The sequence below is a fragment of the Lissotriton vulgaris genome, chromosome 2_1, assembly GCF_964263255.1.
Source record: "Lissotriton vulgaris chromosome 2_1, aLisVul1.2, whole genome shotgun sequence".
Lineage (NCBI taxonomy): Eukaryota > Metazoa > Chordata > Amphibia > Caudata > Salamandridae > Lissotriton > Lissotriton vulgaris.
The window spans coordinates 1,902,886,087-1,902,900,014 of record NC_141687.1 but is presented as its reverse complement, the minus strand read 5'-3'; positions in this window follow the sequence as shown (position 1 = coordinate 1,902,900,014).

Sequence of the window (13,928 nt, the reverse complement as noted above, 5' to 3'; positions counted from 1 at the left end):
AAAGTCAGGAAGTGTTGTAGAACCACCCGGGCGAGTGCGCACGGGTAAAGTGTCCAGTGCCGGGTCCATTATGGCGTTAAAGTCTCCCCCAATTATTGTATCCCCCTCCGGGAGGTCTAGGAGAAATTTACCAAGTGCAGGCAGTGCTGCTGAGTGAAGCGCCGGGGGAATATACACTGAGACCACATTTAGAGGCCGACCCTCCCACTGTCCACGCAACGCCGCGAAGCGACCCTGGTCTTCCAGTTTGTGTCCCCCTACAAGAAAGGGTGGTGCTTTTTTCATGAGTATCCCAGTGCCCCTGGATCCCGACGTAAATTCTAAATGCACTGCCATTACATATCCACGTCTGTTGAGTGCTTTACATGTGGATCCTGCAAGGTGTGTTGCTTGGAGCAGCACCAGATCAGGTCTCTGACGTTTAACCGCCTGCAAGACTAGACCTCTTTTAATTTTATCTCCCAAACCCCGAACATTCCAGGTCAACATACGTAAGGGAGGCACATCAGTCACCGCTGGCGCGCCCTCATTGGATGCTGCGTATACCTGTTGGGCCATCGGGTCGCATAATCATCGTCACGGGCGACCGGTAGCCGACATCAATCCAGATGTGGCACCGTGTGATAGTGTACCATAATTGTGTGGCTTGCAGCAGTGTGGTGTACCATAGTGTAGAAGTGATGACAAAATACAACAACTTTAACAATGAAACTCCCCCTCCAACCCCCCTCCCTGCTCCCCTGCTCCACGGACCATTCCTCGCCCGCTTCCCCAACTTGGCAGAGTGCTTTTCCCCATTCCCTAATATGTTACTTGCTCGTGGGGTTGGTGAGTCCCCTACAGGCACCGGCCAATGCCCACCCTACTCAGCTTAACCAACTCCAGGTCCTTGTATTGCACATAAATTGTCACCTGTAAAGTTCACCTCTAGATCGAAGCCAGCTGTCCAGAGTCAAGAGGGTCCCTTTCCAGATCAGAGTCTAGTCCGGCAGCTTCCGCTTGTTGTGAAGGTCGAGCGCTCTGGTCGTCCGCCTGCTTGTCGTTTCGATGATTCGGCCGTTCTCTGTGCGGACGCTGTTGCTGCCCCGCCTGTCTCCATCCGTCGAGCCAGTCGCGCACCACTTCTGGCGTATCAAAGAACCACGCTTTTCCATCGGCCACAATGCGCAATTTGGCGGGGAACAACATTGAATATTGCAAGCCCTTGTCCCGCAGCGCTTTCTTTACCTCCGTGAAGGACTTCCGGCGCCTGGCAACCTCCGCCGTATAATCCGGAAAGAAGGCCAGAGTAGAGTTTTGGATTTTGACCGGTGGAGAAACTCTCGCCGCCTGCAAGATGACGTCCCTGTCCCTGAAATTAAACAATCTAGCCAGTACAGGCCGCGGTGTCGCACCCGGCTTGGGTGTTCCACCCGGGACCCGGTGCGCTCTCTCAACGGAGAAAAAATGGGACAGACCTTTTGGCAGCAGGTTATTTTGTATGAGGTCCTCGACATAGAGTTCCATGGCTCCTTTCCCTTCTGTTTCCGGTAGGCCAAGAATGCGTATGTTGTTCCTGCGGGAACGCCCTTCTTGGTCGTCCAGCTTGTTCCGCAACATCTTGGTGACTTTTTCCATACGCTCCATTGCCACTTGTAGGTCAGAAGTGTCTTGAATAAGTGATTTAGTAACCACTTCAACTTGAGAAACCCTCTCGGTGATTTTCTGAAAGTCCGCCCGCAGCAGTGTGACCTCAGAGGAAATGGAGCCCACCGTTGTTTGTACCTCTGAAAGGGTTTTCATAATGTCCTCCAGCGTCACTTTTTTGGCTCCATCCACGTCCGGTGCTGCACCCGAGGAGTGTCGGCCGCCAACTTGCGAGTGTCCCTGTTGGCTATAAGCAAACTTGTCTAATTTCGCCTGCGTCGACGTGCTTCTGGTTCCTTTGCCCGCCATGATGCGAGGCCGTGTAATTCCAAGTCGTTGCTGCTTCGGGAGCCCTGGCGCCAACTAGGCGGTAGCTGTGTCTGGTACAAGTCTCTTCCGTACACCGTCGCCGCGACAGTGCAGCCCCAGGGTCCTGATCAGGATCCGACCGTTGTGTGGGGCCCGTAGGCCGTCGACTGTATCAAAGGTAGCCTCGATGGTAGTCCTGCTGTGCCGCTTCGTACCCAGTAGGTGCTCACTCTTGGCCTCGGGCGTCCGAGGCGGGCAAACTTTGACTCCAAAATGGCGCCCAACAAGGTCCCAAGGGGCCGCCCTTCTTGTGGAAGTATTCACAGTTCATCCACCGCCTTGGTTCTCTGGGGTGATTACGGCCTAAGCAGTCGCTCTCAATCACTATTCTTGATGGCCCCACAAAGTCCTTCACCAGCAGATGTTGAAAACTGTCCGTCCCACGGGGGGGCCAGTCGTCGCCACTGATTTCAGCCCAGGAAGGTCGCACTTCCGCCAGGGTGGACGGATACTCCAGGCCGGGGTCTCCTTCTCGTTGTAGGCCTCACCGCGCACAAGTTGAAAAGTGCAGTTCTCGACAACCGATTTTCACCGGAGTTAGATCAGGAGGTGCAGATTCGGTTCCTGAACAGGTGCCGCCGCTTCGGGTAGGCTTTGTGACGGATTAAGTTACCGGATTTTACAGAAGGCCGTTATGCCGTGAGGAGCTCCCACTTCACGCTGCCGCCATGCTCGGCCGCTAGCCACGCCCCCCTCCTCTGTCCCTATTTTTAACCATCTTAGTTATTTTGATGGATTATGCAACCCCCAACCCCGCTCCTTCACCCACTCCACTACCCATGCGTACCTATCCCTGCCATTTACAGAAGATAGAACATCCTCTGAGTGGAAGAAGATTGTGGAGTGCTATTTTTCTTCCCCTTCCTATCCTTGTTTTGTTCCCCTGTTTTCCCCCTGGTTACCTTTTGGGTGTTAGTGCTTCTTCCTGACCCCTGGAGGGTGATAGGGGGGGACAGGGTGCATAGCATCTTGACTCCAGGACACTTCTGAGACAAAGAGGGAGCGTGCATGACAATTATTAAGCGGGAGAATCAGTGTGGATGCTTAACCACTATGTTTGTGCTTATGGACATCGGGCTGGCGGGAAAAAGGGCTGACATACCAGGTGTCAGTTGCCTAGCAAGCATAAATAGCAAGGTACATCGCTTGGTAGCGAGATAGCTCGCTCCATAAACTGACCAACAATCACAAGGTGGGGAATGAACCCACATAGTTTATTGCCGACAGGTGTACAGGGCACGAAAGTCTGCGAATGAGTCAAAAGGAAAATGTTTCAGAGGAGGTTAGCTACAGGGCTAAATGATTTGCCTAATAGCTTGGGCGGTTAATGTCCCGTTCCCAAACTTTCTCCTTTTAAACATGCGTCCTGGACTGCAGAAATGCCAAGGCCGATAGTTAACGCTCGGCTTTTGGGGAAGGGCGGAACAGGCAGAGAAGGAAATGGCTCTGTCTTTTCCTCCGTGCCCGAAGAAGACCAGGACAGGGTCAAGTTCTCCTGCAGCTGGTAGTGGCCCCCACCCCCTCCCTTTGTTCCCCCACACAACAAAGCCAGGTTAAAAAAGTGAATGAAAATACAACAAAAGCCCCATTTACAAGTACACAGTCTTTTAAAGACCTGTGAAGTACTTGGGTGCGGCTGCAATTAGACGTCGCCAGCCAGTCCCGAAGCTGTCTCAGCCCGGGCTGACACACAGGATGGCGGGGGGGAGGGGCAGGGGACAAATGTGCTTACTTTCACCAACTGCTCCGAGAAGCTGAGGCGTTCCTTGGTGCCCTGCGACATGAAAAGAGAGTGGGGGAGGGTCAGGTGGGCGGGGGCCAGGAGCCAAGGCCAGATTGTTCTTGCAGCCTAACCCTGGTGTGATTTTACCGGCAAGTAAAATCAGTTCAGTTGTTCTCACACCTGGGAAACCTGGGTGAAGGTTATAATTGGGTGGAAGTTAACAATATCCCACCCAGGCATACTGCCCCTTCCAATTTATTATTTGGGCACAAGAGTGTGTTTCCTAATATTAGTCTTGATTTCAGTAGACACCCTGGGTGCTTGTCTTGCTTTTTGAAACGTTCGTGGTTTTATCCCATAGGTCCTACATTCAGCTTGAATGTGGGGAGCTTGAAATCTGACTGTAGCTATTGAGTGAAAATGACTTCTCAGTGTCAGTTATTGCAATGATGCTGTCCGTGTGTCTTTTCGCATATGGCCACTATGGCATCACCAATCTTTATGTCGATAGATGTCCTTGTATGTGAAGAGCATTGCACATCTGTGCGTTGGATGCTCATATCCACATTGGTGGCAACTGATGTGTGTTGCTGTGTACAAGTTGGAGTGAAGGACTGCAAGGTCTCCTCGGCAGCCATAGACTGTGACCCGAATCATTAGCGCGGGGAGGAACCATGCCACGCCCCCAAGACACCACATCCTCTCTGGCTTCAGCACTCTCCTCTCCATCTTTCAGGAAGTTCCTGTACCCCAGCCGTCACTATCTGCTGAACTGTGAAGCCTACCCTCTCTGTCCCTATTTTTAACCATCTCAGTTATTTTGATGGATTATGCAACCCCCAACCCCGCTCCTTCACCCACTCCACTACCCATGCGTACCTATCCCTGCCCCTGTCTTCAAATCACTCTCTCCACTCCCTTTACCTTCCTCCTTTCTCCATCTCCCTGTCACCCCGTCACTCTACCTCATTTCCTCACCATATTACCCTTTTCATTTCCACCCATCAACTCTTTCTTGCCTTTCATATCTTCCTCTAACCACTCTCTCTATTAGCGCAACAATCTCTCACTCTCTCCTCCATTGCTCCTTCCCCTACCCATCTTATCTTTTTCTGTTCATCCTGTGCTGTTCTCTCTATCTCTCCTCCCAACCCTCCCTTCCTACTCTCGTCCATCCCTAGCCTGCTTATGCCTGCCTCCCTCACCCCTATCTCCCCTCACAATTTCTCAGAGGACCCCCAAATAGAAGTCTGGACAAGCTAGAAATAGGTTGAATTACATTAGACAAAAATAGGCGTCTAAAGGCTGTACAAAAACATGCACAAAACCCGGTGCTAATTTTCCATTTTTCAAAAACAAGCTAGAAATAGGGCCAGTCACAGAGCCTAACTGGAACATAAGCAATTGGTGAGCCATTGAGGGAACCATGGACGGGCCGAGGGCTCGAGGCGCAATCTTAGATTCTGTCAAGGACTGGAACATAGCACCGGTGACACGAGAAAAGACAGAATCTCAGACAGAACCAATAACGGGGCAAGAGAAAGGACCAGCGATAGGCTCAAGGCCAGGGTCAGTGTCAGGACAGACCCCAAACAAGCATTGGCATAGCCAATAGGTCTCGCTTGTCTGACCTTAAAAGTTTTTAGCCATGCAACACATTATCCTGGGTGCTAAGCCAACCTAAAAAAAGATAAATGTAGTTAAAATGTGGGACATTCTATGATTGGAAACTAATCCCATTTTGTGAATGTATTTAATATCAATAACTCATATTACACCTTAAATAAACATGTGTAACCATTGATTAAATTAAATAACGTAATAAGCTGTAACCGGTTAGTGAAATGGGAAACAAATACTAAAAATTGGGATATTTTGCTCTTTCTGCCACACCTCTGACTCCACCCACTGACCCAACACACAGGTTAGTCCCGCCCTCTGATTCTCCACCCACAGTTCCCCTACTTTTTTTCCCCCACTTCGACCACTGCTGGCAACATTGGGATACGTATGCTGGGGTGTGGCGAGTCGTTCTGAGGGAGAATTCTCGAGTACTTGCTTTGTGGCATTGAGTGCATTCTTCCTGATTTAAGCAAAAAAACTGTACTAACTGGACTTTAAAGCATTCTTTTTGCCTGCTTTAAGTGTAGTCTTTGCAGCTTTTGTTTTCGACAAACTGATATCTCAATTTAATGTCTCGGCTACATAAAGATTCATAGCTTTATGAATTGCGGAAAACAGCTTATGGTGTATGCAAACACATTTGCGGGGTTTGTGAAGTCACTTTGGCAATGATTCTTGGTTTCGATGTGGACCCAGTTTGTTGTTGGGAAGGGCACGCTGGGGTTCGGATCCCTGGTTGGGCAAGGAACGGCCTTCAGTTGTGAAGATTTACCGTAATCGTCTATACCATTTCTCGATTACATACAGATTCATAGCTTTATGAATTGCGGTAAACAACTTATAATGTATGCAAACATGTTTGCGGGGTTTTTGAAGTCACTTTGGCAATGATTCTTAGTTTCGATGCGGACTCGGTTTGTTGTCGGGATGGGCACCCCGGGCTTTGGATCCGTGGTCGGGCAAGGAACGGCCTTCAGTTGTGCAGATTTACAGTAATCTGTCAATACCATTTACATTGGTCCGTTGAAATTAGGCAATAACTGACAATGCTGGTTTTATAAAGTCAAACGCCCAAGTAGTTCACCAATGCAAGGAATGAGGCGACCGCTGCAAACTGTGAAAGTGAAGGATTGACTTATTGCCGCGTTCATAGCGGAACGAAGTGTGGGGCTGGTAATAAACATTTGTATGACAACGAGTACTTACCTGAACGTCTGAAAATTCGAACAAAACAGTGGGAACGCCTGCTAGCACATTAATAAGCAGCTATGTGAAGAGAACAACAAGGCTATTGATCATTTCACACAGAGCGTGCGCAGTGCACATGTTGCTAGCTGTGGTATTGAAAACAGCATTTACGTGGTGGAATTTTGTATTGCAAGAACTGCGGGCATAAGCAGACAGTTTTTAAGTAGTATGTTCAGCGGTAGAAGTGGGCGGGGACGGAAGGGCACGGCGTGCCCCTACTTCTAAAAATAATTTTAGCCCGTTCCCCTACTTCTTTCTTTGAAAAAAGCATCCCGGGATGGAGAGAATAGTCCTACTAAAAACATAACTTTTTTTCAGCTTTCAGGGGCTGCTCTCATTCTCTGTTGACCTCCAGAGGCTGCAGCAGCCCCTCCCTGAGCTCGCACAGACTGCGGGCATGCCCATTGTCATTCCGATTGAGGTTGATTATCTCCTTTGGAATGATAATGCGCCCGCCCGCTGCCTGCCTTTAGCATATGCCAGCGAGATCTGCATGAGGTGTCTCTGGTATCTCGGTGCAGGCCATGGCTCGTTGTGCAACAAATATACGAGATGGGTCCACAAATGTGTAATCAAAACTTTAAAACAATCACGCTGGGGCATGAGAGGTGCGCTGTGGGCAGTGTAATCTACTGTTTGGAAAACACAACCCTGACGTCCACGACGCTGAGGAGGCGAGGAAAAGCATTACATTCGATCAAGCTATTTTTATAGACAGTATACTTGTAAAAACACTTGTGGCTGTCAAAGGCGTGCCCGAAGGTGCTTGCTTCTTCTAATGCGTTTTATGGAATATATATTTTGCTTAGTGCTCTAAGCTGTGTTTTTATAAGTGTGTTTTTGCTGCTCGGTACGTGATGTATTAAAGGGGAAATCCGGCGAAAATTACATTAGTCTCAACACCCAGCAGACGTAATTGAACACGGGAACATCGTGGGATGCCTATTGTTGGGGATTGTTCGAAATACAGGTCTTGATAAACAGAACGGGGTTTTCCTTTAAACTGCCAGACCCCTTTAACTGGAGGACAACGTGATCTTAAGCCCTCCTCTGCGATCCTGTGGCCTTTAAGGTGTGTGGCCCTGCTCAGGGGAGAAGCCAGAAAATCAAAATGCCCCGAACTTTCAAACTACACTTATAATGGCAAGCAGCATGTGATGAGAGGGTCCTTTGCACTCCCTAAAAGAGCGGCCTTCACTGCTCCATCCAACCAAGGGAGTAGTCAGAAAATTAGAATGCCCCCCATTTTGCAGTAAACCTCTGATGCACACCAAGCAAAATAAGTAAATGTGCCCATCCTCCACTCGAAGAATTGACGGGGACAGGAGAAGGGACACGAGAAGGAGAAGTGAAGTGAAGGGACAGGAGAAGGAGAAGTGAAGTGAAGGGACAGGAGAAGGAGAAGCGACGGGGACAGGAGGAGGAGAAGTGACGGGGCAGGAGCAGTGAACGGGGTAGAAGTGAAGAGACAGGAGAAGTGAAGGGACAGGAGAAGTGAAGGGACAGGAGAAGTGAAAGGACAGGAGAAGTGACGGGACAGGAGACGTGACGGGACAGGAGAAGAAGTGAAGGGACAGGAGAAGTGAAGGGACAGGAAAAGTGAAGGGACAGGAGAAGGAGAAGTGAAGGGGACAGGAGAAGTGACGGGGGCAGGAGAAGAGACTGGGGCAGGAGAAGAGACGGGGGCAGGAGAAGTGACAGGCCAGGAGAAGTGACGGGGGCAGGAGCGGTGACGGGGGAAGGAGAAGGGAGGGGGCAGGACTGTTCCCATTGGGCGCAGAATCTAGACTGATTTGCATATGGCTGGGTCCAAACTGGAATGGCATGGTGAGCAAAGAAACAATGGATTTAGGCCCAGATCTCTGTACTGGGGTGAATGTATGATATTGTTCTGCATTCAGTTGTTCTTTTTGCTATATTATGATTGAGCAGCTAGCTGGCAACATGAATATGAAGGAGCCTTTGTGGGTTTCCGTGAGTCTAGATTCTTCTCAAGAGTCCCTTTCTCTTCTGAGCCCTGCTTAACACATGTGTACAGGAGGAGCCCTGTATTCATGACCTCAATGTTTGAAACAAAAAATAATCATGGATTTCTGAACATTGAGTAAAAGCATTAAGGTAACATGTTGTTCCTGCTTATATTTCACACGCTTTACATAAACCTGTATTCCCTATGACTGTTTGCTTTTTCCTGAATTAAACCTCAAACATGTTTATACATTGTTTTAATTAAATAACGTTATAAGCTGTAACTGGTCAGTGAAATGCTAAACGTACTAAAATTGGTATGTTTTGCTATTTCTAGCAACGCCCCTGACTCCGCCCACTGATTCAATCTTCGGTTATTCCCGCCCCCTGATTCTCCACCCACAGTTCCCCTACTTTTTTTTCCCCACTTCGACCACTGAGTATGTTGTACCCCGGGTGATTGCAAAACAATGGTTTTGTACTATTTAAAAGCTGGAAAGATCACGAAAGCAGGAGTACCATTTCTGTGTTGAAGAAATAAGCAACACTTGTGGGGAGTGTTTAATGTGGAAAATGTTGCTCTTCAAGGTTGAATAAGGCTGTTACTACAGCTGTAACCCATTCTGGTGAACGAGCGCTGCCAGTAAATAAAATGGTAATTCCCATAGATTTCAAGGGCAGAGTGCAGAGACAGCTGGGAATTCTGCTGCGCTATTTCATACTCTTCCTACAGCAATATCTTAATAGTTGCAGTGTAGGATGGGAAATAAATAATATTGGAAAATTGGCGCCACAACAGAGGAATGGCATTCCAAATATGCAGGGTGATGATTTCATAGGTATGAATTAAGCACTGGTGTGTGTGATGCTGAGTGTGCTTGCATAGCTTAAGCTTGGGGATGAGCAGCCTCAGAGAGCACTGGAGCTACAGCGGTTATACCGGAAAATTACTTGTGGTTTTATAAAGATGTACTTTCTGCTCCACACATATGAGCGCCTTCAAAGTGGAAGACCACCTAACATTGCCTGCTTGTTTTTCTTTTCCTTTAAATGCTGGTGGGGCCGCACTACGCTGACAATGGCGGTACCATGGTCTTCGGACTGCAACAGGCAGGAACTTAAGGATGGTCGTCATATCAGTGCCAGCACACATGGGTGAAGGAGGCTGGGTTATCTGTGGTAACAGTTTAACAGTTTGTATGGATCAGGCCATAGGATATGCCATGGTGGTGAAACAGGAGCCAAAACTGCAAGGAGGGAAGCGGGTTCGTGTCTCGGTGGGCTTATCATCCTAAGGGCGCAAGAACACAGAGGGTCGTACATACCATTGAGTCATAGGAGTGCTGCAGAGTAACCACATCGGGGCATAGCCGCATTTAGGTATAATTGGTATGGGGATGTGACAACAGTTAGAAGTTTCTCCCTTGATGCTAACACATTAAACCTTCGGTTGTGGCTACACAGTATGGGGGATTATCCTCGGGGCCCGAGTGAATGGAGCATGCCCAGCTAGCCCGGTGGAGTAGCTTCACCGTGGTTGTGGCTTTCCTTTATGCTTGGCTGAGAACTCACGCTGTGGCACTTCTTACACACTATAAGAAACCAGTGGGCACAGTGCCAGGCACTTTTTCAGATATGTCGCAATACGGCAGCACATCAACTTTTAGAGATTATGTTGGATAAAAAATTCCACTAATAGTAAATTTGAGTCCATAATTTCATACCGTGATTACATTTTGTGCAATTAGTTTTACTTAAAGGTTCATAAAAGTTTGGGAACCAGGCTGTGTATAATTTGCAAACACAAACATGGGTCTTTCAAACACTAAGCACGTTAGATCCTTAAAGTACGTAGAACAGACATTAAAATATAGCGGTTTATCCAAAAGTACTTGTCTCTCATTATTGACAGGTCTCTCATCATTAATTACTTTGAACTCGCTGGAGTTATTTTCACTTAATTCTAATAACGCCAGAAGGCCTAATTTATGGACGATTTTAATAGGTTTCTAACCCCATCTACTCTAGTAACTACAAGGAACCGTTGGATTGTAGCTTAGTGAGGACAGCAGTAGTGGGATTTGGGCCTGCAGAACATGAGCAGATCATCTCATGTGGTTTGTGTTAGGACTTACCATGCATATAGCAGGTACCAGTTCTACTCGCACATCATCCGAATTCTTCATACGGTTAAACAGTCAAGGACATGATCTTTACTGCAGTGGTAATGGTTCAGCTTTGCTATATGTCATGATGCATGTTAGAGCATGATGTGAAATGGTCTGAATGCTCTGTCCAACATGCCTCATCAGTATTATTCTGTACCAATTTCAAGCAAATCTACTGGATACTTTTCTATTTTCCAAGGGTACTCTGTGCCTCTTGGAGTGATCTCACTGCTGTACACTAAGGGCGGCTATTGGTACAGTGGGCAGAAATCACAAGACAGTGGGCCGGGGTTGGCCAGGTCAGTTATGCACGCAATGGGGCAGGTAGTATATATATTAAAAGTGGATAGTTTAATGTGAGGGGAAAGTAAGGCAAGGGCCAGAAGCAATGCTACATTCCTTTGCCTGGTTGGCCGGCAGTAACACTATTTATCTGGGCTGTTTGTTAAGCAAGCCACTACATAGGACTTGTCTCGTGGATAGTATTAGCCTTGCACGCACATGCGCGTTCTCTCTCTGAACAGCAGCGCTTCAATTAGCGAAACTGGCCGCATAACAAGTGATTTTCAGTAAAGTTCCGTTAAACTTAACATTGATGGTTTTGATGCCACTGCTTCCCAAGTTTAAATTGGGCGAAGCGGGCCCTGTTAGCAAGAGTGGGCTGCTTGGGAGCGTGTGTCTTCACCAATGATTATATCTTGGATAATATAAAATGTGCATCCTGGGTCAGAGTTGGGGGAGAGAGAGAGAGAGAAAAACATTGTAGATTAATGGTGAAGCAGAGAGAGAGTGGGAGTGTTTGGGATCTATAATAGAATATATTCAGCAGAGGGAGCACATTGGTGGTACTGACCACAGCGTTTTGATACTCCTCATGTTTCTCTCTATTTAACTTTCAAGGTGCGGCCTTTTCTGCACAGACCCTGAATTATTTGCAACTTATTACTTGCAACCAATAAAGACCTCATTCAGCATTACTGCCATGCCTGTCGTGTAAACGGGAAAACGTAACACACGATAAAGCCTATTTTAGACTCTGGTCTATATTAACATTTGTATCGGCTAACTGCTAAGAAAGACGTGGTTGGCAATGGTTGGCAAAAGTATACACAGGGGCCTTGGAGCATGCGCAGTTTCCGCGCATGCGCAGACGAAATGTGTTTCAAGACTTAAACCCGCCCCAAACACTCAGGAAATGCTTCGCGTTTAGCCAGCTGTTACCTATCTCGTTCCGGGTCACGGTGAAGGTGTCCGAGGAGCTAGCGGTTCGTAGAGGAAGGAGCCTGTGCCTTCCCGCGTTTTGAACCTGTTCGTTGTATCGTAAGTCCTAAGAAGCGGCTTGCTTCTTGGAGATTGTCCTATTCTAGCTTTGTTCTATATTGTTTATACCGCTTTGGTATTATTGCGGTTCTGCAAGCTATTTGGATTACAGCTTGCCAGGTGTGCACACCATGGGGGTCATTATGATAGCGGAGTTTCCGCATCCTCGGGCCGGCGGAAGCCACCGCCGGCCCCGAGGATGCGGAAAATCCGCAGCGGACTGACCAAAGACCCACCGCCAGATTAGGATGGCTGGTGGGTCCTGGTTTCCGTCCGCAGCTTTTCCGCCGCGGTCGGATTACAACCGCGGCGGAAAAGCTCTAATATGGTGACGGTGTCTTCCAGACACCGTCCACCATATTAGGATGTGCAGTAAAGTATGCTTTTCCGCGGCGGGTTTTCCGCCGCGGAAAAGCATACGGAACTTCACTGCGGGGGCCCGTTGCATTTGCACCGCGCGGTGCCTGCCTCTTTCTGCATGCAAATGCTATGCGTGCCCTTTTAACATTGCCGTGGGTGCAGCTTGAAGCTGCACCCGCGGCAATGTTAATAATAGAGGATGTGACCGCCAGGGTGGCGGTCACATCCTAATTGCACAGGAGGGAACTCCGCATGCCATGCGGAGGTTCCCTCCTGCTCTGGGGTCGCGGACGGACGCAAGTCCGTCCGCGATCGTAATCGACCCCTATGTTTCTAGCCACTTAGTTCTGAGTGGTATTGATTCTTATTTTGCCCTACCGTTCTTTGTGAGCTTCGAAGGTATAATTATACGGTGTTCTGAGACAGTATTAGTGGTGAGTTTCACAGACAGAAGAGATACCTTAGTTAAGGTGTTAATTGCGCTTTACTTATAGTGTTCCCTTGTATTTAGATTTATGTTGCATTGGATCGACCATTTCAAGGCTGATATTGGAGTTCCAGATTTTTCTGCTTTATTTCTTTATCATCTCCCTCCACTATCTAGAAGGTAAAGGTACATCACGTTACAATCCTTACATTGGGAACATTAAAGGAGGGGATTGTTTTCATTCGTTGTTATTATATTTTACTACAGAGCCATTTACAGAAGATAGAACATCCTCTGAGTGGAAGAAGATTGTGGAGTGCTATTTTTCTTCCCCTTCCTATCCTTGTTTTGTTCCCCTGTTTTCCCCCTGGTTACCTTTTGGGTGTTAGTGCTTCTTCCTGACCCCTGGAGGGTGATAGGGGGGGACAGGGTGCATAGCATCTTGACTCCAGGACACTTCTGAGACAAAGAGGGAGCGTGCATGACAATTATTAAGCGGGAGAATCAGTGTGGATGCTTAACCACTATGTTTGTGCTTATGGACATCGGGCTGGCGGGAAAAAGGGCTGACATACCAGGTGTCAGTTGCCTAGCAAGCATAAATAGCAAGGTACATCGCTTGGTAGCGAGATAGCTCGCTCCATAAACTGACCAACAATCACAAGGTGGGGAATGAACCCACATAGTTTATTGCCGACAGGTGTACAGGGCACGACAGTCCGCGAATGAGTCAAAAGGAAAATGTGTCAGAGGAGGTTAGCTACAGGGCTAAATGATTTGCCTAATAGCTTGGGCGGTTAATGTCCCGTTCCCAAACTTTCTCCTTTTAAACATGCGTCCTGGACTGCAGAAATGCCAAGGCCGATAGTTAACGCTCGGCTTTTGGGGAAGGGCGGAACAGGCAGAGAAGGAAATGGCTCTGTCTTTTCCTCCGTGCCCGAAGAAGACCAGGACAGGGTCAAGTTCTCCTGCAGCTGGTAGTGGCCCCCACCCCCTCCCTTTGTTCCCCCACACAACAAAGCCAGGTTAAAAAAGTGAATGAAAATACAACAAAAGCCCCATTTACAAGTACACAGTCTTTTAAAGACCTGTGAAG